We start from the raw sequence: 26524 nt of genomic DNA, 5'->3' as shown, positions 1-26524 counted from the left end.
ACACATGTTAATATCGCTCTACAAACAGTCACTTTGTTCCAATTCACCATTTATTTATGATTGCTATTTCTAATTATAAAGCCTTCCTTTTCTATGCATTTCCTAGTATCAGTCTTACACTATCCTATTTATAGGTTCAAATTAAGACCTATTCCAAAGAATGGGCCATCAAGATTCTACGTAAGGTGTCTGCTCTCAGCGGTGCCTAAATAGGGCATGCAGTTAGCCGTACTAGGGAATACCTTGTTGAGTTTTATGATTGCATTAGAGCCTTACCAATTACTTGAGAGTACATAGTAAGTCGCTGTGTGGAGATAGATTCATTTATAAACATGGATTGTTTATTAAAAGGTGTTACGTGTTGTGCAGATAGTTGATAAAGGTAAGCTTTTTTATGAGTGTAATTTTTGAAACTTTAGAGCCGAAAGTAAACTGTATTTGGCAATATAACATACTTTTGATTACGAGAGATTATTGACGGGAATCTACCCTTGATTGTGTTTTTATACTATTTTCTTTAGTTTTGTAGGGCAAATATCACTGCTAGACAAGGCAATGTTCCCCTTTCTTTCCAAATGTATAGAAAATAATAAAGTTCTGACTAGTCTCTTTTAACACCAATATAATTTGACAAGCCTAAAACTATGCTAACCTTATAATTATGTTACCTGTCGATGCACTACATACAAAATATTATAAGTCTTGTAATGAACTTAACCCTAAAATGCTCCTTCAGTCCTGTCACCAAACTAAGCTCCAATTTACTACCTTGACTAAAACTTTTGTGGTTCAACTTGATAATTTCAGTGTACTGAAATTATAGGTTGTTTTGGGTTTCAACTGCATACTTGCCTCGTCCACTCTCCGAGTTGGGCGATTTCGGTTTGGGGTTAAACTTTTGAAAGATTTTGGGAGATTTGTTGTGGCCTGGTTTAGTTGTACGGGTGTTAAGTTTGGATAACTTCTTAGTTTGCAATTTAATGGATTCAATTGTGATTGACTCAAGGCCTAACCCCTTCCTCATTACGGGAGGAGACCCTTGCCCAGCAGTGGGACATTAATGGGTTAAATTTATTTATTTAATTGTGATTTTGCTTTTAATAAACCGAACAGAAAATTTCGAGGCATTGGAAATTCGCTGATATAAAAATGTCGCTAAAAATAAGTTCCATAAGTTTAGATAAACACCTTATAACTCTTGATAAATTAAATTGAATGAAGTTTATTCATCATCTTCTCATCTCTCATCTCATTCGCCACTCTTTCTGTTCCCATCATCATCAGAATTCATCATGCCTTTTGTTTTTTTTTAATAACATTCGTATAATTTAAGAGAATAACTCCAAAAACTTTCAGTGTTACTCAAAAACTAATCGGTCAAGCCCCAAAACCTCCAAGTTAAAATAAGTTGCACATTTCACAAACATATTCCTTTATAAATAAAACGTGTTTCCCCTGCAGGAGAGACCAAAATGATTTATAACTCGGCGACGCAGTCTGAGTTTAATTTAATTAAGTATCATACGCGACACGCTTAGGATCGTTACACACGTACGTCGCCTGTACCGTTATCCGGATATTGTTCGGTTTTTGGACGAACAAATTTGTGAATTGTATCGTACATGATGTACCCTTTTTTGGCGAAATGGTGCTTGTTTTTTTTTGGGTTGCTTTATGTTTTTTATGACATTGTATGTGCGAATATTAAGTTTCTTTTTTACTTTAAGTTTTCAAGGTCTTTTCGTGAAATGAAAGGAACTCAGGTCTTGGATATTTTAAATTAATTATATGCTCCTAAAGATTTAGGAGCGACTAGTCAAAATGCCAAAATTGTGGTATCTACAATTCAACAGCTTTCAATACGAGCCAAGTTATTTTAAACATAGTAGACACTATTCAAGAAAAAAAAACAAGCACCACAATATTCCTGATTATTTTAATGGGGTTTGAGAGCCTCTCGTGTACGTCGCCTTACAAACGAGACGCGTCATGGTGTGACGACGCCATAGCCATGGCAAAAATTAATATTGTCGTTATGTGCCGCACCGTAATTAAATGTAGCCAAGTCTGACACTATCACCAAGGGATTTTTTATTCAAAATGTATACGAATACGTCATTTGTAGCTGTTTGTAAAGTTTCGCGTCATAAAGGTTTCGTATAAGGTTTTTTTTTCTATTTTAATTCTTCGTATATAATTACTACTTACTAGGTACTACTGTCAGCTTAAAACTACGATTATAAAATCTATCATATTCGAAGTTATTATTTCGATAAGTAAATCCGCATAGAATAGATTTACTTATCGAAATAATTAGTAGATTCAAATTCTTGAATCTTATTATCGTTAAAAAAATTTAGAAATTAATTGACGATCTATAAACGTGGTTTATCCAAGCTTACTATTTTTATCACATCAACTTCTAAGAAAAAGGATGGTTTTTAAATAGACCTATTAGTTTAAGTAAAGACTCATGTTGAAACTTATAGCACCCCTCTTTTTATGTGAGTAAAATTTTCCGTACTAAGAAAACTTTATCGTAAAGAGAATATCGTAATACTTAAATTCCTAAGAAACGGCTTTGTAAAATCCGACGTGGGAAGCGCCCAAAACATGCCTTTTAGCATACATTAAGTATCTAGTTTCTTAGTATTACGGACTTCAGTAAAAACCAGAGGATTAACTCTTAAATAAATTCTCATTTAATATGTATGAATGTGAATTAACTACGCTTAGGGTATAAATTCAACACCGCGAATCTTATTGATGATAGCTGACCCCCGCAACTTCGCTTGCGTCACATAAGAGAATCATAATTTTCCCCGTTTTTGTAACATTTTTCACTGATACTCTGCTCCTATTGGTCGTCGTTAATATTAGTATAGATTAACCGACGTCAAAATTTCGACGCGAGCTACCATGATGTGGTTTTATGTGTTATGGGATCTTACGTTAAAGTGGCCGTACAAGACCAAGTTTGCAGACTTAAAGCGGTAGCATGCATATTGGCACAGTAATGTTCACTGGAGAAGTCTATTTGGAATGCCTACTAATAGGCCGATTAATGTGTAGGAATGTGTATTATATAAAAGCAAGTGTAATAAATGCCGCATCAATATACAGACGTAGGGAGCACAAAAAGAACGATGTGAACCAATTCGCACCTTCGCAAGTTTGTGTAATGTTCTAAGTTGCTACCTCCTATGCAGTTTTGTGTATGAACACTTATTTCGAGTAGTTAAGATCAGAGTAGTCCTTTATTCCAAAGGTAGTACTTAGATTCTTAAAGGTTCTTAGCATTTGGAGGTTATTAATAAACACTCTTGTTGTACCTTTGATATATTGCTTGACTAGACTAAGGCTATTGGAAAAGTTGCTGATATTTAATATCATTTAATTTGTTGGCGTTTATTCGACTTGAGACACATTATTACAAGATACACTATTATTTCCCTAAGAGAAAGAGTAGTCTATACAACAATACGAAGGAACCGCAACTTTTTATTTGCAACATTGTTATGAATAATTTTTATTCATAAGTTTTCTAGGTAATTTCATAAGTATCTAAGTGTCTCTTTATTCTCCATTTCCTGCTAAATTAAAGGCTACTTCCAAGTATTTTATTACACGTTTCTACTCCCTTGTTTTTGGCCTCTCACGTAACTATTTCGTAGTATTTGCTAATCAGGCTACGTTAATTTCCACGAACTTTTTAACACTTACAGCTTAATGTATATTTAAAAATTATTACAAAAAAACACAAAAAAAATGCCAGTACGATATTGCTAAATTTTTTGTAGCAAATGAATTAGCAAACGTAGGTACATGCGGCTAGAAAAAAACGTAGTTATGTTTTTTATTAATTATCACATTGTTCCGACTGGATCTTATGGCCACCTGTACGAAGATAAAGATGTAGTTAATTTAGTATCATATAAATGACGTCTAAAATAAGTAAATATAATTATTTTTAGGGCAATATATCATACCCTAGATCCCATTGCAAACTCATTACGGCCCATAAAACTTATAACCATATGAAAATGTTAAGTAAATTGCAACCTGAGAACCGAATCGCGTGACTGTAACAATCACTACCGCATGTATTAGTTTATGAGCTTATGGGATGTGCCATCCGTAGCAAATTGGAATGACAGGGCAGAAGTAAGTCGCTCTAAAGGGAAACGACTGCAAACTGCAAACTGAAGCTGCAGTCGGCATTTGCAGTTGTTGCAGTTGATTTTGGAATCGGTCTCGGTCGTATTGTCGCGTGCTGTCATAGCGACTGTTGCCGTCAGTTGTCTGCAGTCGCAGTCTACTTTGCTAAGACTTAAATCTTTTGGACAGAGACAGGAGTCAGATCTTGACGTTAGCTGAAGTAAAATTACGGTCGCAGTCTCCGGTCGCGATCTCAACAAGTCTCATGTCACTACTTCATGTCCCGGTCTATAGTTTCGTATCGTTTTTAGTTTCGTAACAGGTTAAAACCCGCAAATCGTAATTCAAATATGCAACTTACCCGGAAAATTAAGAATTGGCGACTATAATTGAATTCTGTGGTGATTCTACTTATTGTTAACAAAATGAACCTTTTATGGTAAAACAACGAGTAATTTAACTAGTTTTTAATGTATATTGATATTTAATTAAGACTAAATTGCAACTGAGAGCTTACAAAGCGACTACTTGAAGTACACAGTTCTCAGAACTGTTCTGTGACTGTCTAACCCAAACTCTCTGTTTGATTGCTGTTCATTACACGATACTCGGAAGAACTGGAGTGAGTATACCTTAAACTGAATCGGAGCAAGGGTCTAAGGCTTCGGTACATTCATGATGTACTGTTGTGTATATTATGTCCTGTGTCCGTCGTAGATGTATACGTGGAACTTTGTTTACGTATTAGGTTTCAAATTAATTGGGTATATTGATAAGATTTGCTATTGCTGTAGTGATAGTAGTAGTATGTATTCTGTGTATCTAATAGTATCGTACGGTATCTATAGGTATTATCAACAAGAATACTTTAAAAGAGAAAGACACTGCTTGTCTGTATACAGGGATAACTCATGGGACGGATAATCCCGCATAACGGATAACGGATAATAAAGAAATGTATTTTTTAGTTAAAATCACCCGTGAGATGGAGCTACACCCAAAAGCTAAAAAATTTAAGAACTACGTTTTTGTAATATTGTATTTCAGGGGGTCTTTACCGCGATTGAAAATCAAAGGTTGGGAAACCTTTTTGTACTATATTTTCAATTTTGGGTTTCTCCATAACTATTGTTTTAACAATAATGCGATCACCTTTAACAATATTTTATTTACATACTTTTTTTTCCAGAAGTCCATCATATTTACTAATGACAATAATAATCTTACTTTCGGACCTTACAAACTCAAATAAACTACCACCTTAATGAACTATCACTAGTTCTCTAGACTCAAGTAACTTTCCACTATCCATTTCTAAATAAAATCTCTTCATAAAAATATTCCCTAAGAGTAATATCAGCTGTATAAATACACCAATGACATTGCAATCACAACAAACCCCCTGTGTATGGATATTAATAAGTCAGATACAAAGATATTGAGCAACTAGATGCCGCAGTTTTTAAATGTAGATTTTTCTATCGTCATACCACAACCCCGACAGAGACTAGTAGTCTTTTCCACAGTCTTTTAAATGAAATAATAATGTTACTTTTTAACTCACTGAAACTGCCTAAAAATTGTTTAGCACATGTATAATAGAATACGGGAAATAACGCGAACACGCATTTTACCTTAAAATGCCTAACGTTTCGGCGCAGGTTGTACTCGCCGTGGTCGCAGGCTGACTCCAGTCAGTGTTCGCGTTAATTCTAATATACATACATTAAACATGCAACGCGAGAGTTTAAAAGTTATGATTGTTTAACACATTTCTTGAGGGCATGCAAAAATCCAAACCGCACTTGGCCAGCGTGGTGGACTCAAGGACTCGTTGAGAAAGAGATTTTTGCTAAGATGTGGGACTGTATTGGGTTAAAAATATTGAATCTGAGAAAATCTATAATGTTGGATAGCTTGTCCATGGGTAGAGAAAATGACTGGAAATCGATATGAATAGGAATAGCTTCGCAATTAATACTTTATGTTTACTGTCAATTGTCTTCGATTTCCCTGTTATATAATACTAGCTGACCTGCGCAACTTAGCTTGCGTCACATAAGAGAGAATAGGTTAAAATTTTCCCCGTTTTTGTAACATTTTTTACTGGTACTCTACTCCTAATGGTCATAGCGTGATGATATATAGCCTATATATAGCCTTTCTCGATATATGGGCTATCTAAAACGGAAAGAATTTATCAAATCGGACCAGTAGTTCCTGAGATTAGCGCGTTCAACAAACAAACAAACTCTTCAGCTTTATAATATTAGTATAGATAAAATGGCTTTCATATTTCGTTCATTCTAAGTACGCTCTAAAGCTTACCGAATCTAGTCTACTCAATATCCGTTTTCAAGAATAGTGAGGGGACATTATCCGATCGAATGGGTACCATTCACTTGAGTGCCAGTTACATCGGTCGCAGTATCGGTCGCTAATGGAGCCCCGTTCAAATTGTAATACTATTCGTTAGTGAGTGAATTGTTAAAGAAAAGTGCAGCTGACTTTTGTTTGAGAAGGTTAATATACTTGTTGAATAAAGGATTGTTTGAAATGGGTACTGCGTTGCGTCAATGTTGCATTGCTTGTTTTCTGGTTTGCTTCTAAATAGTTTCTTCGGATTAATATTCGTAACATCTAATACCCTACAATTTTATTATAATCGGTATTACTTTTCATGTTGCAAAAGAACGAACAAGGAAACGCAATATTAAGATTTATAATATAATACAATGATTACGATCTGGGGGTTATCAAATTTTTGTTGATTTAAAACTCAATAGTAGTTATTATTGAAAAAGCTGACTTCAAACCAACTTTGTTTGAATACACTTGGTATCAAGAAACCATAACCATAGAAGCTTAACTTGAATAGACCTACAATCAGGAATAAACACAAGCAAACGACATACGAGTAGGAACACTACTTAGATTTGTGTGTCAAGTGTCAACATACGAATTAATATAAAAACCAGGTGATATTATTAATACCCGAATTAAGGAACTAAAACACCGAAAATGAAAATTTGATGCAAGCTGATCTCAACGAAAACTTAATTAGCCGGTGTCCTCTCCTAAGATTGTAGATATTAACTTGTAATCGTATATTAAGTGAAGCACCACTTCCTACGTAATAGGTGGAGAACGTTCCAAGCGAAAACTTTCGACTTGCGTATTATTTTTTAAGTGTTGCCCCGGAACAAAGCATTATCTCTCAAGTGTACTTTAGAATGTTGCAAGTTTTAAACTCTTGTTTTTCATTTGCGCACTGATTTTTTAAGGGTGTTTTGCAAGTTTCTTGGTATTTATAGTAATGGTTCTTGTCGGGATAGTAGCTTTGCTAGAAATTTTCGCTGTAATTAGCACTTGATTCTAAGAAGGAAGATGTTTACAAGGATTTTATTAGCTCGTAGCTGGAAGTTCAAATCACTTTTTGTGAGAAATTATGTTTCATTGTTTTCAAACAACAATAATTAGGTTTATATCTAACACCAATTATATCAATTACTAGCTGACCCGCGCAACTTCGCTTGCGTCACATAAAAGATAATGGGTCAAAATTTTCCCCGTTTTTGTAACATTTTTCGTTGCTACTCCGCTCCTAATGACCGTAGCGTGATGTTATATAGCTTATAGCCTTCCTCAATGAATGGGCTATCTAACACTGAAATATTTTTTCAAATCGGACCAGTAGTTCCTGAGATTAGCGCGTTCAAACAAACAAACAAACAAACAAACTCTTCAGCTTTATTATATTAGTATAGATAGAATCTCATTTTGTGACTATCTATATGTTCTTTTTTAAAATCTATCAGTTTTCAGGACTTAGGGTTTAGTAACTTAACAATTATTGTTTTTATTCAGATGAAAAGTCTGCTGAAAGTCAAGCGCACGATACTCGTAACCAGCGGTCCTTTACGACAAAATGTATCTTAGTAAAGTTCATAATCTCTTCCTACCTTCATGGAAACAAGACGTGATTTTATGTTTCCATTGGAAGTATTTTTAGGTTAAGCTTCATATAACATTCGTCTGTTACAGTATTCTGGTCTAACATTTCTATTTCATTTCCTCATATATCACGAAGCTGAAAACTTTCGTCAAAGTGAGATGAAACGGTTCCGAGAGTTCATCCCATTCATCATACTTATATCAAATTAAGAGTGCACTGAGTGATTAGGAGAGTGTACGAAGTACTAAGTGTGATTTTGTTAGTTTTGCTGTAGCTTTTCGTAGTTTTGGCTTTGCTTTGATATGTTTTGATGAATTTGATGGTTCGTAGAGAATATACGTGAAATAAAAATGTATACTTCTACCTAAAAGCACAGGTTTATATAACAACTAGTTGCTGGATACCATTAGACTGGATTGCCAACCAAGCCAGCCGAGTAAAGTTATAGAAAATCAAAAAACGTCTTGAAGAATTTTGCGGAAAACGAAATGACATAATAGTCTATGACTCATAATAGAAAGATAAACCCTTAATTATACTTAACATTTTATTATACCAAGAATAATTGAAAATAAATAAAAATAATTTATACTTAAAATAATTCAAAAGAGTCCCTGTAGCCCTCTAACCCCTTGCTGTTAAAGTCAGGGACAATAAAACAAAACCGAATTTGTATTCTTCTACAAACAATTGCAAGGTGTAGCTCAATACGAACAAGTCAAAGTGTTAACGTTCACAAACGATTATCGGTCACGTAATTACTCCTAACTACCATACTTCCATATGACCGAGTAATACTTTACACTTTTAATAGAAAGCAAAGGAAATGTGTTAAGGAACTACGTACAAATTATATGACTTCTAAGAATTAGTGCTTTGGTTTACATGAACTTTGTAATTATTGAGTAAAGTTCGCTGGTAAGTAAAATATGCTGCCTTAATGCAAATACTTGTTATGTACAGTCACGATGTTATGAATTTGTTAAGTCAAAGTAAGTATTTTTGTTGCTGAATGTACAATTGTACATAAAACAAAAGTAACTGAAGACATCAATTTGTTTGTAGGATTGTAGGTAATTGATAAATATTAATGAAAAATGAAAATAAAATGAAATAATATTATGAAGTTAAATATTTCAACCCAACCCTCACTTGGCCAGCGTGGTGGACTCAAGATATTGGCCCTTGCCCAGCAGCGGGACAATAATGGATTAAAAAAATCTGTATTTTTTTAAACATGAGAAGTGTACACTATTTAATATAAGCTTTTATAGAAAACAATGATACTTTTTCACTAGTGCATCTCTTGTTAAAAAAACACTTAAATATAATAAGGTAATATAAAAACAAAGTACCCTTTAACTAACGAAAAATTGAATTAAAATACCAGCCTACGATACCACTTCCCTTTACCAAAATTGATTGAACAGCAAATATTCACTCAAAGTTCGTTCCCGTGAATATTTATGTATCCTATAAAACTCGCATGTTTCCAATGGCACAGTTCCCCATCAATTTGGCGAGTAGTTTTTGTGAAACCCCAAGCAAACAAAACTTAACTTTTAACCCTAACAAAAAGGGCTGTTTCAACTTTGTGGGCTTTTCCATGACTCTGCGTAGAGTCAATAGTATGAACTGCTTGATTGTGATATTTAATAAATCATTGATAGAGCATGCTGTTTTGAAAAGGGGTACTTTTCAAATACAAAAATGTATGACATGTGCCCTTCTTCAATTGAATCTTTCGATTTTAGGATCAGTCTTTATTGAGATGGTTTTTGTTTCATATAAAGATAGTTTTCAGATAAAGTGTCTTTGTTATTATTGCTATTTGTTCATTATTATTAAAGGAAACCGATAATGTTGATAAATATTTTCAATAAAATAAACTTGAATGAACAATCTTATTTATTTCAGTTTTATTCAAAATTCCATGCCAATAAAATACATATCATCAAACTTTACCGGGAGCCAGAACTTAAAGTCATAATTGGATTAGTATTTTATTTAGTTTTTTTATTCATTTCTGGTAATACTATCTATCATCTTTTATTATAATAATATCATAGTATGTCTATCTTTATAATATCGTGCCAAATATACAGCTCTATATTTATTTCCTACGAACATCGTCATATTATATTGACACTCAAACATGACGTGTTTCGTATAAAACGAAATAGAAAACCCGAACTCTATGTCCGTCACTCTACAATTTATTTGTGGACATACCGTCAAAACCAATTCAATATCCTGTTGGACTCTTTACTAAATAAAGAACACGTTTTTCATACGTAAGTAAGAACTCTACATCTTTAGTGTAAATATGAAAGTTTGTGTTTGATATCAGTCACATAAAACGGTGCACTGATTTAGATTAAATCAAACACACTGGCCCGTGTCGTGGGTTGTATTTCTAGGCTTTATAAAATAAAATTGACGCGTGTCCTGCGTAAAACAGTACATAATGAAATTAACCTTTTTAAAAGGTGCACCATCTCTATATCCTAACAAGAACAACCTTATGACAAAAACTTGTGTGGAAATATGAATGTGTGTCTATTCATATTTTACGCAGAAATTACTGAATTAATTTTGATAAAACTTGTCGCAGATGCTCATCATAACATGAATTCAGACATAGCATAGTTTAAACCTCAGAAAATCTTTCCACGTGGACAAAATCGTTGGATAATCTTGTAACGTACATACATATACAAAAATTCTAATAAGAAAAAAACATAAAACAAGTAATAAACGCAGTAGTCGCGAACACAATATTGAACAGTAAATCATTTACGCGCTACGTAAATACCCGCAGAAGGTTCTGTAACGGTTTATTCAGATTAGTCACGATATTTTCATGTGCTTTCCACCCTCCTATAAAATAACTATAAAATTGATATTTAGGCTTCATACCGAGCAGGCAAATTGATTGTTGCAAATTCTTCGTTTCTGTAACGCAGAAGCTGCTGTTTTGGGTCATTGCTCTAACTTATTCCAAAAAAGACGCTAACGAATTGAAAGGGTGTACAAAGAAGCAAAAGAGGGTTTTGTTCAGTGCAAGTTTTATTTCTATGAACAATTTCTTTTTTTATATTTGATAACAGGGACATATAAATCTATAATTACTTTTTATAACATAATCAATCTGTTTTCTTTGACACAAGGCAGCCTAATGCTGCTAATCTGTACAAACTGTTTGCCAAATTCAAAATAAGCTTAAACAGATATTTATAGTCGAAGCAATATGCTACAATTAGTGAGAACATTCGTACACTCGTATTATTTAGTAGCAATGCGTGACGTAATAGAGAAATTAATTTATGAAGGAAATTTCCTACTCTAATGCTTTAACAGAAAATGTGTTGCATGTTACTATTAATTCGGTTGTATGAAATTCTGTTGGTGTATTGTGATATGAGTTTCAGTTGTTTTGTATTTTATATGAAACTTGGTTTAATTTATAATGTACACTGCTTTGGAATGCCAATGAGTTTTGTGAGATCTTCAAGTTTAATGTTTGATTGCTGTATTCAACTTTTAATTTTGGTTTCGTTAGTCAGTAATAACTTAGTAGCTTTGTATGTAAGATGCGCGGTAGATATTTAAGAACGTTATTTAATCGTCGACATATGCAACGAGTGGTTGCCACGACATTGTTTTTTTTTCAACATTACACATCTTAATCAAACCTAGAGTAGACTATGCATTCTGCTAAGTTATTGGACTTTAACAGTATTCGTTGTCTAGGGCAATTAAATACTATAAATAAAGGAATCTTCAACAATTTTCTCAAATTCACATTTTTCAAGAAAACAACGTATTTTCAAAAAGCATTTTCCAAGCTGTTTCTTTCTATTTCTATAAACCGAGTGATATTTCTTACCGGATTTGTTGTGACGTGTCTAATACTGCCAGCACCACGTGGGATTACCGTGAGCATATTACGTGACGGGGTTACTGAACAACCGTCTGCTTTTTCTAGGTTTATTTCTAGATAGGTCTAGACTGAAATTATTATTTATGAATGAGAATAAAAATCTTGATTGTAAGGACATATATTATTTTGTTTTCTAGTTACCTGTTGCTAAAGCTTAAGCAATAGAATATTTCCGTTTCCCTTTAAATAGGTAGTATACGCTTCGGTGTTCGGGACTTACTTGTCTACTTTGAAATAATTTTAATGTAGTAGTGGGTTTGGACAATGTGTTCGGTATATGGCATTATATGGGACTAGTAGTGACAATAGAGATTTTTGGGAATTTCTATATCAGTTCGTGTGCATAATAGTTAAAATATTAAAACATAATTCTAACAAGCTTTCAAATATGCGGAATGCAACACGGCAGGTCTTTTTTTGATAGGTACTGTGCCAGAAAGAGTGTGTTCATTCTGTACTCACTACTATTTCATAAACGTACTAGTTGAACGATGAATCAAACATATAACTTTCAATATTTGTCACACTACTTCAATATTTACGCAACACAAACTCTTCAAAGAAAATACCAAAATCCAATATACTTAGTTCTATAAATATTTTAGCATCTACCTGTCTATTATTCTCGCAACAATACTCAACGAAGTCCACTTCCAACATTATTACATAGTTCCGAGAGAAAACTGAATTTATACCCAAGTTTGGTCACGATAAAATGCACCTGCTCTCAAACAACCCCCAAATATTATAAACAGATTTCTACTGGACTTACTTTGAACATTCACCAATGAATTTTCAACTTTATTTTACAAATTTTAAGGTTGATTTTCTCTTGGATGTTTTGTCATTGTTTTTGCCATCAAAGTCAAATAAGTGACCAATGGGCCTGCAAGGGACCGTTTGCACGTGATTTTATAACATTATTGAGTTATTTTGGACGTGGCTATTGTGTTTAGCTATTGGTTCTGAATTTAGTTTGAAATTGACTAAGTTGTTTATTGACTGCCGCTGAGACAAAAGGAGACTCTTTACGGAAATCTATAGTAGCAGAAGTTAATAACACTGATAGTACTTTGAAATTCTGCGAATGAGATTTTAGGCTCAGTAAGTCTGATTAAAACTTAGAGAAACAGGATACAATGAAACCGCTTCTATAAAAACTTCTGCGACATTTTAAAGCTTAAAATTAAGTTTATAAAGACTGTTTCCGCATTAAAGTAAAACTTGTTGTTGCGATGATTGTAACAGACATTACAATAGGCAACAAGTACAGATATCAAATACACCTATAATTCGCGGCTTGGTGATAGCAGCGGACACCTTTCGTTTCACTGCTTACTGCGCTAAATTGGTCGCCTAACCGACAGCATAGAAAAATGCTGTTCACGCCACCTTCGCTATGCAGTAGTTCATACAACATTCTTTATATTTGTACGTATGCGATCAACGTCAGTGATATCTAGTATACTAAACTAGAAATAAAACTATCCTATTTCCTCTATAACACCATCCATACTCATACAATTTCCATCTGAAAATTCAAAACCGTATCACAAATCTATCTCGTATTTAACATCGAGTTTGGTGGATTTTAAACATGTCTGGCCTGGGTCTTGGTTAGTAGTAAAACTGCCGTAAAATCGCCTAACACGACGCCTCTCGGATAAGGCTTTTGCTATCCAGTAATACGGTGCTGTGGGAAATTGTGTCTGTACGTTGAATAGTGGTTTTATTGTGGCTTGAGTTTATTTGTGAAATTCGCTAAATCTTTGAACTATTTTTTTAACGTGTTACTGCCCTACTGCCACTGGGCAAGAAATGTTATTTATTGTATGTTAAAATAGTTACTTGGAATAAATATTTATCGCTTTGAAAACGCGGTGTAATGATCCGTTTCATGCTAATTTAAAGTTAACACTTATTTTCGGTCGTTTTCTACCACATGCTTATCTCTCTGGTATTTTTGTTGCACTAATTTAACAGCCATAATTCATAATGTGAATTCAAATCTATCTAACATCACGCTGCGATATAAAAGAAGGAATAAATAGCATAAAAATATATTGTTTGTCCACGGCAGATTTTCTTTGAATTGCAGATTAAAATTTCGTTAAATAAAAATGATTAGGACAGTTTAGGGTACCATTTTTATATCAATTATTGTCCGATTGACCGTTTAATCGACAAGAATATCCCGACAAGAAAATAAGTAGGTATTAACTCAAAATTAGTACTATTTTTTTGTTAAAACACAAGTAAAACCGCGTGAAAATACTAGTATCATCTATAAACAGGGCTAGTGTTAGATGTCACATTCTACCAGCATGTTTATTGAGTTGGAGCCGCGTCGCGAATTTCTTCCAAATTGAATAAGTCTTGAAGGTGATGGGGTTGTAAAAGGTTATACTATTGTAGTGGCTTTTATGGTGATTCGATCTGAGGGGGGACTTTTATAGCTAGGCGGAATATCTTTGAAACATGATTGATAGTGTTCAAGATTTGTGATTGAATACTAAACTTGAGCTATTTAGCCAGGGATTAAAGAGCCCGCCTTGCGTAGGCAACTGATCTTTATTTCTGATTCCGATCTATCTTAAAAAAGGAGTTCCTTGGGATCCTTAAAGTAGTAGAAATATTGTCGTTTTTAATTTTTCTAATACAATTTATTTTTCGGTGAATCTTTGGAAAGTTTTAAACTACAAAATTGCATAAAATCAAACCTCTTCTTGTTTTTCTGCAATATAAATTGCATTGTCCCAGTTCTATTCCTTTCTTCTCAAATGAATAACGAAAATAAGCCCCGCTTACATACATTCTGCATAAGTATTGGCTAGGTTATCAGGTAGAATTTGCCAATTGTTTTCATACACATGCTGATACTTTATCTACCGGATAGTTTACCCGACACTTATCCATGATCCGTGAATTTTAATAAAACTATTTTGTAAACTAACTCTCTCATATGTTTATACCATCGAACAACAAGATTAAAACTACTAAGTATAACTCTATTCTCTTTTATTACTTATTTAACCATTCTTCTAGAACCCACGTATGCATTAGAAATGAGTTCTCAAACAGTTTATTTTAAACCTTAACGTCTTAAACATAAGGTTCTTTATAGCTAGTGTTGGTGGATAATACATCAAAACTTGACATGCAGCGTGCGATGAACTTTGAAACAAAGTTCGTATAATGTTCGTGTATTAAATGAATTATTGAAATTAGACTGAAAATATAAAGAAAAGATCAAAATTTTACATTTTATAATATTATCCTGAAATTAGTTATTCAATCTTAAAATGTCATTGTCACTAAAATGTATGAAATGATTCAAATTATAAATAGTTCGAATGTTAAAATATAAAGCATACAGCAAGTCACTTTTGTTTGTTCTATGAAATTTTGTAAATGGCGTTTATAAAACTTACCCCATACCTGCAATTTTACATGTTCTTGGAAATTTAACGTAATTTATTATAATTACAATCATAAGGCAGTCTAAAGTTAGGAAAAGTTAGTTTTAGCTTTAGTCATAATACGACAAACGGCCATGATATTACACAGATTACTTAAAATCAAAAGGAATTTATTGGAATTTTATCGTACCTCTGTCTACCCTTAGACCATAACTAAGCGTGAAGCTATAAAAAATATAAATTTATTAAGTAAAACATCATAATAATAACATTTTCGTAACTTTAACGTTCGCTATTTCGTAAGGTATTCGAACGGCTAAAGAATATAATCTACAAGAAACATTTCCAAAAAGTGATTGCAGGTTCCACCGAGATTTGAACTCGGATCGCTGGATTCAAAGTCCAGAGTGCTAACCATTACACCATGGAACCGATGTGATAGCTCGCGAAATAAGAGATCATTTTATTAGATCGTATTTAGATGTATTCTCTTTACATTTTTTTTGTTTCTATTAGTTTTTCAATAAACTTATATAATACGCATGAAAAATATAATGTAGTACGCACTTTAGATAAGGTAGAAAAAGTACATTAATAGAGACTTTATTTCGAAAGTGATAAGTAAGTTTTACATTTCAAGAAATATTTTTTCGGCTGTAATAAATAAACAATATTTTTATACGAAATCACGACTGTTGTCATAAAAAGGATCGGCAAAAGTATGGTAGTGGGAGTCAGTACTAAGCAGTTGTATAAATGTAGTAATACATAAAATTATTCACGTCTTACTGACTTTTTATTTGTATTTGGGAGCCCATAAACGTAATGTATGTAAATCAATGTATTGAAAACATATAATTAAGTATCGGGAATACCTTAAAAGTATTTAAAGGTCAAATCTATTTATAACATTTAATTAGACCTCTACTAGTACTAAGAATTTGAACGATTGATATTTTACTTTAGGTACAACCCAATTTCATTACGATCTTATGTAATAAACTTACTTTAGCTCTCGACATGGTCCTCCTGAAATAAAATCCCGAGTAAAAAGTATTTGTTCAAGTTAAAACTGTCTTATCATATTCAAAATGTCCTTTATTTTATAAACTTCGTACACAGTATTTAAATTGTCATATCATTTCTTGACCGTTTCGGAGAATACCTTTATAGTTATGTAATATTTTGACTGACCCCGGAATCAAATCTAGGATGCATTGTTTAAGTACAGTTATTTACATTATCATTCGCCGCTTCGAGTCTTCAACTCTTTTTTTATATTTAATTTGAATTTTAACGGCAAAATATTTGTTATTACTTCATCGTAACCGGCAGCTGTATGACAAGATGTATGTATGGATGTGAATGAGGCAAGGGAAGATTGCGAGGATCCTACCAAGTAGCATTCGGTTATCTCTGTCTACTCCTCTATGAAAAGACGTCATTTTATGTATCTACGTATGTAATATATCGAAATTGCCAAGTTTATTAACCACAAGTTTCTGAATCAGATTTTTATAACATTTCTTAATTAATTAGTTAACATGCTAACACGTACTTGCTGGTATTTTAATTTGTAAATGTCTAGACGTGGCTCTAATTAGTTCGATATTGTAGATTAATTACTTACTAAGCTGTTCAGCGGATTTATTCTTGAGTTAATTAAGATAGTAGTAAGACTTTTGAGGTGAATTAAGGTATTATTAAAGTAAAAATGGCGGTAAAACCAAGAAAAAGCTAAAAGTTTCTTTCTTACTTTTTCAGGGGAAAATGTCTTTACTTTGGGTATGAGGTATTGAAATTAGTTGCAAATTTGAAAAAAAGCGCTGCCACTGTAGTATAGAAATCCCTTTAGCTAAATCGACGGGAGGATATATGATAAAACAAACTTCTAAAGTTAATAACTTGGACTAACATACTTTGAACTTTAGAAATCTTAATGCGGACAAAGTAAAGTGGAAGCATACAGTATCATAATAAACTATACTCAATTCCAAATACGCAAAAGCAAAACACAAATATACAAGACGTAAAATAAAACGAAGAAACGACACTAAGCCCGTTTAAATACCAATAACTTTCTCCTCGGATGTTAATTTTAGAAATTGGATAACAACAGTTGTACGTAAAGCTACGATTAAGTTAATTTATTCCGACTGTCCTGGTATTGGGTGCTTTGTTCAGTTTATATTGTGTTTTATAAAGAGTTTACTTGTCTTGGTTCTATATTACAAAGTAACTACTCGTTTTTATTATTCACACGAATATCCCTCATTAGAAATTATACATGTCTTTTTTTCACCGGTAACTTCGGATTTTGTCTAGAAATATTTTTTTAAATTCACAATTTGGTTTGAATTCCGAAACTTAAATAGGTAGTTAATCTAAATGTGAGGAAAACTATAACGCGATAGAGAATTAAAAAATAAATATGGTATATTTTCTACATAATATGTCATAATATTATCCATGTTACCACATTTTAAGCAGTAAATTCATTTGAATTTGAACTTCTTTAATTAAAACTATTCTCGAACGTTCTTTGAAGTCTCCTAATTACTTAAAAATGTCCTCACGTATTCATTTGATTTATGTTTTTTTTATTGTTTCAGGTATGCAATCGGGAAATCAGCATCTTAAATGTATTGAATTTGTTCAAAATTCATAGGTTGTATTCAATCAAAAGCATTTTGTATTCCTTTATTTTCGATTATATTTTTGTCACAATTTACATCATCTTACCAAATTATTTAAATAAACCAAAACCCATTTACCAAAATAAACGTCTTTGAAAACAAATTAGACATCAAGCAAACGTTTTGAACACTTCAAAAGCGATTTTTAAAACTGTCCTATAATCTTTCCTCCTCAGATAAAGTTTTGACCACTCACCTCGTCTTAACAAATTCCTTTGACTTTAGCATTTCACGAATCGACTTGCAAATTACCCCAAGTGGACCTCTTGATTTTCGTTTTAACGTAGTTGAACAAAAACAAGAAATGTTGCCCAAAACATCTTGCATTTTAAATAGAAATTTCAATATTTTAGACGACAGAATTCGTGGAATCTGTTCCTGATTATTTGAAAAGCAAATGTGACTTAATGATTGGTTTACATATCCATGTACAGACAAAACTGCTGGACCTATGAACAAGAGAGTATACAATTATAGAGACAGCATCAGATGTCTTGTGGAATAAATGAATTAATGGATTAGTATTGTTCTAAAGTTTAGGCATTTTATACCCGAAGGTTCTACCAGATAAAAATTGTGAAGTCATACTCATTTAAACGTTTACGTATAGGTACGTTCGAAAAGTACGGTTTTTAGAAGTAATTACCAGAAATGAAAACACCCAATAATAGCCATGGAATCAAAAGCACTACGGTTCAGACTGCAAAAGTAGTTTAATAACTATTTCACAGAAGCTCCGGCTACAAGTTAGTGCTTAAATAAATATTTGTAATAGAGAATTTGATGAATAAGACGGTCTCGTGATTTGATTTTCAGTTGTTTAGACAGCTCCTATTCTAATCTAGATTGGACTAGAAACCGATCCAATTAGAAAAATATTTGTATTTGATTCTGAAGACTTTGTACAAGCTCTAGTATAATTGAAATTTTATCATTTATACTCGCTGTTACTAAGGTAACAATTTTTTATAATAGGCGCCCATAGCCAGTTGCGCTCACCGGTCGGTAAACGATCTGTGGGTTAAGCAACCCTTGGCGCGGTCACTCCATAGATGGGAGACCGCATAGTGGTATTAATTTGTACTGGGCATCTCCGTGCTCCGGAGGGCATGTTAAAAGTCGGTCCTGGTTGTTATCTACTAAGATAACAGTCGTTAAGCCATGTCAAAGGCCTTCGGGCGGCTTGAACAACTTTGACACTAGGTTGACCATTAACCATACGATAAGAAGAAGAAGAACAATTTTTTCATTTAGATCACTGTGTACTAACTGCTGTATTGTATAAGAATGTGTAATCGTCTGATAAGATAATTAGAGTGACTGTGGTTTCTTTTGTATTGGTCCAATAGCGGTGTTACAAATTCGATATGACGTTTCGCCTTCATAAACACTGCATTTCGAAAACGCATAGTTATAGTGTCACGGGAACATACCTATAAGCTAATCAGTTCTTAGCACAGTAATTGTAATAATTATCCCTATAAATTGCATAAATTTATTTCTATGATGTAATTGTAATCCTAGTAATTCAATGGCGTACCTTCGAAGAATGCAGATACACAGATAACATTTCTAAGAACGTCTCGAAACAAAGTAGAGATGACACTGAACGCGATAACAGGGCTTAATGCAAAAAAGTTATAATTGCATATATCGTTGCAACAGAATCTATATTAGCTAACATCAACTGCGATGCAGCTAGCCTATGCAACTTGGGTTCGCGTGTCGCACGCTAAGTCCAATTCCTCACACTATTTTGCTGTAACTGCTTCAAACACATCCAAATGAATTTCAACTTTATATTTGTTAGCATAAAGTTGATTTTTTTTAATAGTTGGTTGGTTGTTATAATGTTTTGCAATGTGCATTTTTCTAGTCTTATCAAGTTACTCGTACGATTCGTAAGTCGTGAAGGTGAATTAAAACCAAAACGTGAGTCACTATCGAATATCCATTTCTATTGTAGTTCTCTAATTTATTTTATGGTTTACGAATAATATTGGTTACGTCAGTGAACTAAATACCTGGTTTTGTTACTGGATATGGGGTTAGGGAGCGTGTAATGTAATGGAATTGTATCGGTTGGGTACATGTTGAAGTTTATTGTAAAGGAAGATAGGGTTGTGCAGCAAAGTTCACTACAAATTGTCAAGAAAAATAAATTGAATATAATTTTTCGACACCATTCGGATTTATTGTGTTTTAACATGGTTCCTATTGTGTTATATACTTATTTTATGTCAATACGCTGTAAAATGTAAGAAACCCCGATTAAAAATTTGGTAGTCAACATCACTTCAAGGCCATATATACTGGTCTAAAAAGCATAGTGACTCAATTAATGGCGAGCACGCAATGCGACTGATTACCCTATGAAATTTTACAGACTAATTGCTAAGATCTAGACGTTAAGCAAGCTCCTAAATTTAAAATGTTGTAAACAATTAATAAAAAAACAGAACTTAGGTAATTTACTGACATTTAGCTACAAACATTGGTCACATGTAAAACAAAACGTGCTAATACCAATTCTCAGAATTTCTAACCTTCAGCCTTGAATTTTCGCAACAGAGGGGTATACACTTGTAAGGTTACCTATAGGCCTGCAAAATTTCTTATAAATCAGTTCTTGAAGGAAATGTTGAAGAAATAACAAACTTTTGCATTTATAACATTAAGCAACTTCTTACAGACTCAAATTTAATCAAAGTTGAGTATAAATTCACATTCATACAGTATAAACGCTATTGGAATCGGAAAATTAACTGTTTGTTTTTAGTGATTTAACGATTTTAGGTTATACTTAATGCGCTAAATTATTATTAATCGAAAAGTCATATTAATTGGCACATTACTGTTTTACTACCCAATGCTGGTCTTGGGTTTGTCCAGAATGTAAAAAAGGTTCCGTGTTAAGTACACCGCGTTGACTAAGTGCGGGTTAAAGAACCTTCTTTTAAGAACTGTCTAGAAATTACTTCATTATAGTTTGTTCCATGAGTGATAATTATTTTAATTTCTCACAATAAAGTACTAGAAGTTTAGTTTCCGAACCCTCGATGACTTGTATAAAAGTGAATATTTACACCACCCCGCTATCACTTCTACACGAAATCAACTATTACCAATCAAAATTGCCTTTTTTAACAGCTGTTTATTCCCACAATTACATCAAGCCATCCCTATATCTACAGCGTGGTGTTTTAATATAATTAAACGGCATGACACGTCAAAACACAGTGATACAGGCTGTTACGAAACGTCACTTGTGATGCATCAGCACTAATTGCGTCGTAAATAATTTAGTTTTCGCGGAATATGGAGACAGTTATTGACAGTATACAGGATGTTGTATTAACAATAACGGATATTGTTTTGGATATACAGGCTGTGGTTGATGTTGAGATTGTTTGATGACATTTTGGAAGTTATTAGCTTATAATTTCATGATAAATTGCTACATCAAAATAATACTATATAACTTTAATGAACTTTAAATTTTGGTTGACAAAAAACGGTACATTAAAAATAATTTAAAGTATATTTAGAAGAATGTATGCATATGTTTTTAGACATCCGAACATTAATGCGTTTTTTTCGATACGGGAGATACCTGACCAACAAAACCTTATCTACATTTAACATGATTGCTGTAATCCAAATCCAATCTATTTTTTTCGAAAAAAGCTAATACGTTGCTTCACATGAAACCTCTGTTTATAGTTCGCAAAGACTTGTAAAGCGGTTTAGATAACAACAATCAGTCTTAGGACGTCCTCGTCCAATCTAACTTAAATACAGTCCGCTCGCCACCGCCCATTAATCCAGACACCCACAGCTTAAAGCCCAACAATAAATCCTTAATTATTTTCTGCGTTCCAAAATCAGATTATTTCTATTTTAGTACAATCTGAGATACGTAGATATCTTGCACGCAACACCTATTCATTACAAATCGCGGAGATCAAAGCCATTTGCTGAGACCGTCGCGATAGCTCCTACTGACTCCCTTTTGATGTTAATGAACAGTGCATCGTGCGTCTTCGGGTATTATCGGGAGAATTCGGGCTTGTGTAATAAGCGGGATGCGGTTTATTGCATTTTAGATGGTAAATAGAATTTGTTGCGATGTTGCTGATAACATTTAGGGTATAATACTGTACACTGTATGCCTCCATATACCGTAGGGATCCGTGACACAAACAAAATGTGTGACTTTCATATTCATATTGTTTAGATAGATTCTTGATACGATATGAGATTGATAGCATGGAAGAGAGAGAAAGATAGATTGTTCTCGATACGATACTATAGGTTTTTCGATTGAATGTGTTGTTTTAAAAGAAGAAAGTCAAGTATTACCCTTAAAATTATTTTTTGACACGAAACTCCATTAAAACAATCGCCACATTCCCTTTTAACACTTCAAATTACTTCACGTAAATGATACGACAGCCCTCTTCGTTCCATACCTTGTTCCCTCGACACGCGCCGATTTCCAGACCCATTATATAAATTAGTTCGGGATTAATATTCCCAACGAATTTATATGAAGGTATAATGATAAATCGCTGCTCATGATTACTGTTTTTCCTTTATTTTGTACGAGCTTTGTAAGGGATAATACCCGCTTTTATGGGCAGTTAAAAGCCGGAAAATTGCTGCTGAAATTTAAGCTATCGGGATTTTTTTTATGATTTTTGTTATAGGTGTTGAGTTTCTTGTAAAATTATTCGGCGCATGTGGTTTTGTTATCGAATTAAACGCTTTTGTTTTCGCTTGATATCCACACTGTATTACCTAATAGCTTTACTTATAGAAATAATATAGTTGGGTATGTAAAATTTATCTACTCGAAGAAGCTTATCGTAAACAGTGATAAAGTTATCACTCTCTACGTCTGTCTGTATAAGTTCCTTCGTGTATTATTGTTATTTCGTAGTTCTACGACATGAAAATAAGTGACAGAGTATAAGAAATTAAGGTAATTTTGACTCTTTAATAATAAATTATCAAAAATGCCAACATTTACACGATAACCTAAAAAAAAAAATACAAGCCATTAATAAAAGGTCGATACAAACTTGTTGCAATCAAGCTTTACTCTTCTCTACAACAAAAATGAACACCGCAAACAATGACAAAACATTCTAAATAAACAAAACAATTCCAAAAAACTCAAAAGAAGTCCTTTTAAATTGTTCGAAAATATTCTTCAAAATAAAACGCATCATGTATGAAAAAGAATATCGTTCTTGAAAGTACTGCGAACTCTTTTAATTTGATGAGGACAATCCATTTAAAAAATCCCAAAGAAATATACGAATATAATGTATGTTTTGTATGTAAAAAGTTTCTTTTATAATACTGTTATAAAATTATGGGATCGTTTCATACGAACTTCTAAATGGAGGAGATTTATATGCGTATATTGGGAGAGTTTGTGGTTTAGAATGGTTGACGATTCTGTAAAATTAAATGATTTATATGAAATTCTGTATGATTTTTGTATGAGAAGAATGTGTGTATACTTCGATTTTTGACTCGCAAAACTTTCTTTGCTTTCTTTTTTACACCGTTTGATATGAGAAATCAATAGCGAATTTTCTTTTATTTAATTATATATCTTTTACCGCAACAGAATTTTATTTGAACTACATTGTGACTTCTCTTCGTTCTCGTATACTAATTTTGAAAATCTAAGTAAAACATAATTATTTATTAAGATTGTCTTTTTTCCAAATAAAGTACACTTATAAAAGTATTTTCAAATCTACAAAGAGATTACAGAAACCAATTCTGTCAAACAAATGTTTTAATTCACTTTGAAAACAAATAATTCAACTAAGACGGTAATCTCAACAAGTATTGACTCCCAAATGTATTGAATTATACATTGTAATAGGTTTGCAAAACAATTTAATCCTCGACGAGGGCATTGTGCTGATTATGTCTACATTTAACAAAACTAAGATGTCAAAATATTTTTTACTGTTTTAAATATCTCTCTTGCACACTTAGTTGAAAACTGAAACAATACAAAAAATATTTTCACTTTACATGAAAACTATTTGCACCCTAAATTATCTACCTATTAAAGTAAAGATATCCCTTACTCTTTCAAGAAGAGACCCTTGCCAAGCAGTGGGACAACCACGTGTTAAAAAAACTAATAAAACTTTACTAGTTTCAAAGCAAAGACCTTAGCATTTTGTGCTGCCAACTCTCACTGAAACTTGTTATAAAACCGAGAAATATCCACGAGGTAACGATACCATTCATTCACCAATCAAAAGGAAATCACTCATCAACCCACAGGAAATCAATACTCCCATTATGAATCCACAAACCATGATTTAACAGAAAATCCGAACGTAGCCACTGTTCATAAATCCTTCTTTCAATAATACGGGAGGAACTATCGTGGCAATTAATTAGTTCACTCACCCCTCCTCCGCGCCCCTCGCCCCTCCCCGCTGCACCCTGGCATCAGCCCCTCAATTTATAAGTGGCATTAGCATACAGATTGGAAAGTTATCAGCCGTTTTCACCACTGCCTGTGAATTTACTATTAAAAGTAATTGTTGGGGTATCAAGATGTTGCTTCCCATGGTGGAAGGTGACATAAGGTCGTGTGTCAATAGCTGTAATAGCCTGTTACCATACACTTTTTGTTCGCGTTGTTATGGTTTTTTATAGCTTTAAATTAAATATAATAAAAAATCCTAATTGGGATAAAAGTACACGGACACCTTATCCAGTTATTGGATTGAAATTATTTTTTGGCTAAGTATTTAAAAGTAGCGCAAATATCTTCAAATTAACATTAAAAAGCTAATGAAATGGGATTAAATTTTAACGCAAAAAGGAACAAACATTAAACAAAGTTAACAAGCAAAACAAACTGTAATAAAAAGGATTTCCAAAATCTAATCAGATGAAAATTCAAACACGTAATTATGTGTAATTTAGATGTTGGTCTAAAAACGAGTTCTATTGCTCTCAACCTTCACATATAAAGCAAAATTATTGTTTCACCCATTGTTTTTTATAAGCCGTAGAGCCTAACAGCGGGATAAATTTCACCAAATTGTTTCAATCTAATTAGGAAATCTCGAAGTTAATCAAGCGGAACTTCGCACGGCGTCCCGTTAAACATTTCAAGTCAAGGTTCATTGGTCTTTACAATCCGCTTTACCCAATAAATGCTTCAGTCCTCAGCCAATTTTTTCACTGTCAGATAAAACGTTGCTTAACTTTGATTAAAAATACGCAGTTTCTTTTTCCTACGATATTGCGGGGCCGCCTCTAAGATTATTTTTATTTAGTGTTCGTCAGATATTTTTGAGTCTTTGTTTTTTCCGCTAGTAAACTTAATTTACATTCTTTATTGGGGATCAAAAGGAGCTTAATAAACAATCTGCTTTTTTGAGAACAAAAATAGACAACATTCAATAAGGCTTTTTAAGATGAACGTAGTCAATGCTTTAGGATAAGAGCTTTTAACGTCCATACTTACATACTAACATTATCAATTTAAATGTTTATCTATTTATTTATATTATGCTTTTACTGCTAAACAGGTGAGATACTTTCATACAATTTTGCAAATGGAATTAAAGATCCGGTATCATTTATAAGGCTTTTTCTTAACAATAATTCAGTGGCACGGATCAACTCGTATTCTTTAAAAGTAAAAAAGAAAACAGTTTCTTTATTCTTCTTCTTCTAAAAATTAAATAGCATCATCTTCTACAGTATGCTCATTCATCTCTATACAAAAAAGTCCCTCAAAAAATCTCAAGAGACGTTCAAAATTGCCTCAGATAATGGGTTTTGGGGACCAATTCCTATTCATTAGTTGAACAATGGAGCGGCCTCATCGTTTGGTTGCTACTAAAACAATTAGCTACATCGGTGGCGGGCCGTTCGGAAATTGAGATGATATCGCGAATGGTGGGTTGTACGATACCCGGCTTTAGGAAGTCTTGTGCGGTTTGGTTTGGCCGTTGAAGTTTTGTTTAGGGAGACCTTAAATTGCCGTGTTGTGTAATTTCGGCTTAAGTTTTTTGTGCTAAAGTGCTCTATATTCTGTTGTTTTTTTCCTTCGGTAGTCCTAGTGGAAAGAAAGAACACTACCATATGGGATTCATAGCATGGAAGAGAATGAGAGAGAGAGAGAGTCCTAGCGGCTGTTTTTGAACTGTCTTTAATGAGTTATTGAGCCTGCTGTAGAATGGGTCATTTTGTTGGGCTCGACAAAGAAAGTAATTGTCGCGTTTCTACGAATATTGTAAAGTTTGCAAGATTAGATGTTTCCACTGAAATACAAATTTTAGAGAATTAGCTCAAT

General features: G+C 33.1%; 1 protein-coding gene and 1 non-coding gene across 3 annotated transcripts in view; one reads left to right on the top strand and one right to left on the bottom strand.

Moving 5' to 3' along the window:
* The window catches only part of LOC142987211 (pseudouridylate synthase RPUSD2-like), a 458610-nt gene that overhangs the window by 66840 nt on the left and 365246 nt on the right, over nucleotides 1-26524 (top strand). The window lies entirely within an intron of this gene.
* TRNAQ-UUG (transfer RNA glutamine (anticodon UUG)) lies at nucleotides 15836-15907 on the bottom strand. Its single transcript has one exon. It is a non-coding gene; the product is annotated as a tRNA-Gln (tRNA).

Source organism: Anticarsia gemmatalis, chromosome 3, assembly GCF_050436995.1.
Source record: "Anticarsia gemmatalis isolate Benzon Research Colony breed Stoneville strain chromosome 3, ilAntGemm2 primary, whole genome shotgun sequence".
Taxonomy (NCBI): domain Eukaryota; kingdom Metazoa; phylum Arthropoda; class Insecta; order Lepidoptera; family Erebidae; genus Anticarsia; species Anticarsia gemmatalis.
Note: the sequence above shows the minus strand (reverse complement) of the source record. Positions and strands in the feature narration are given on the sequence as shown.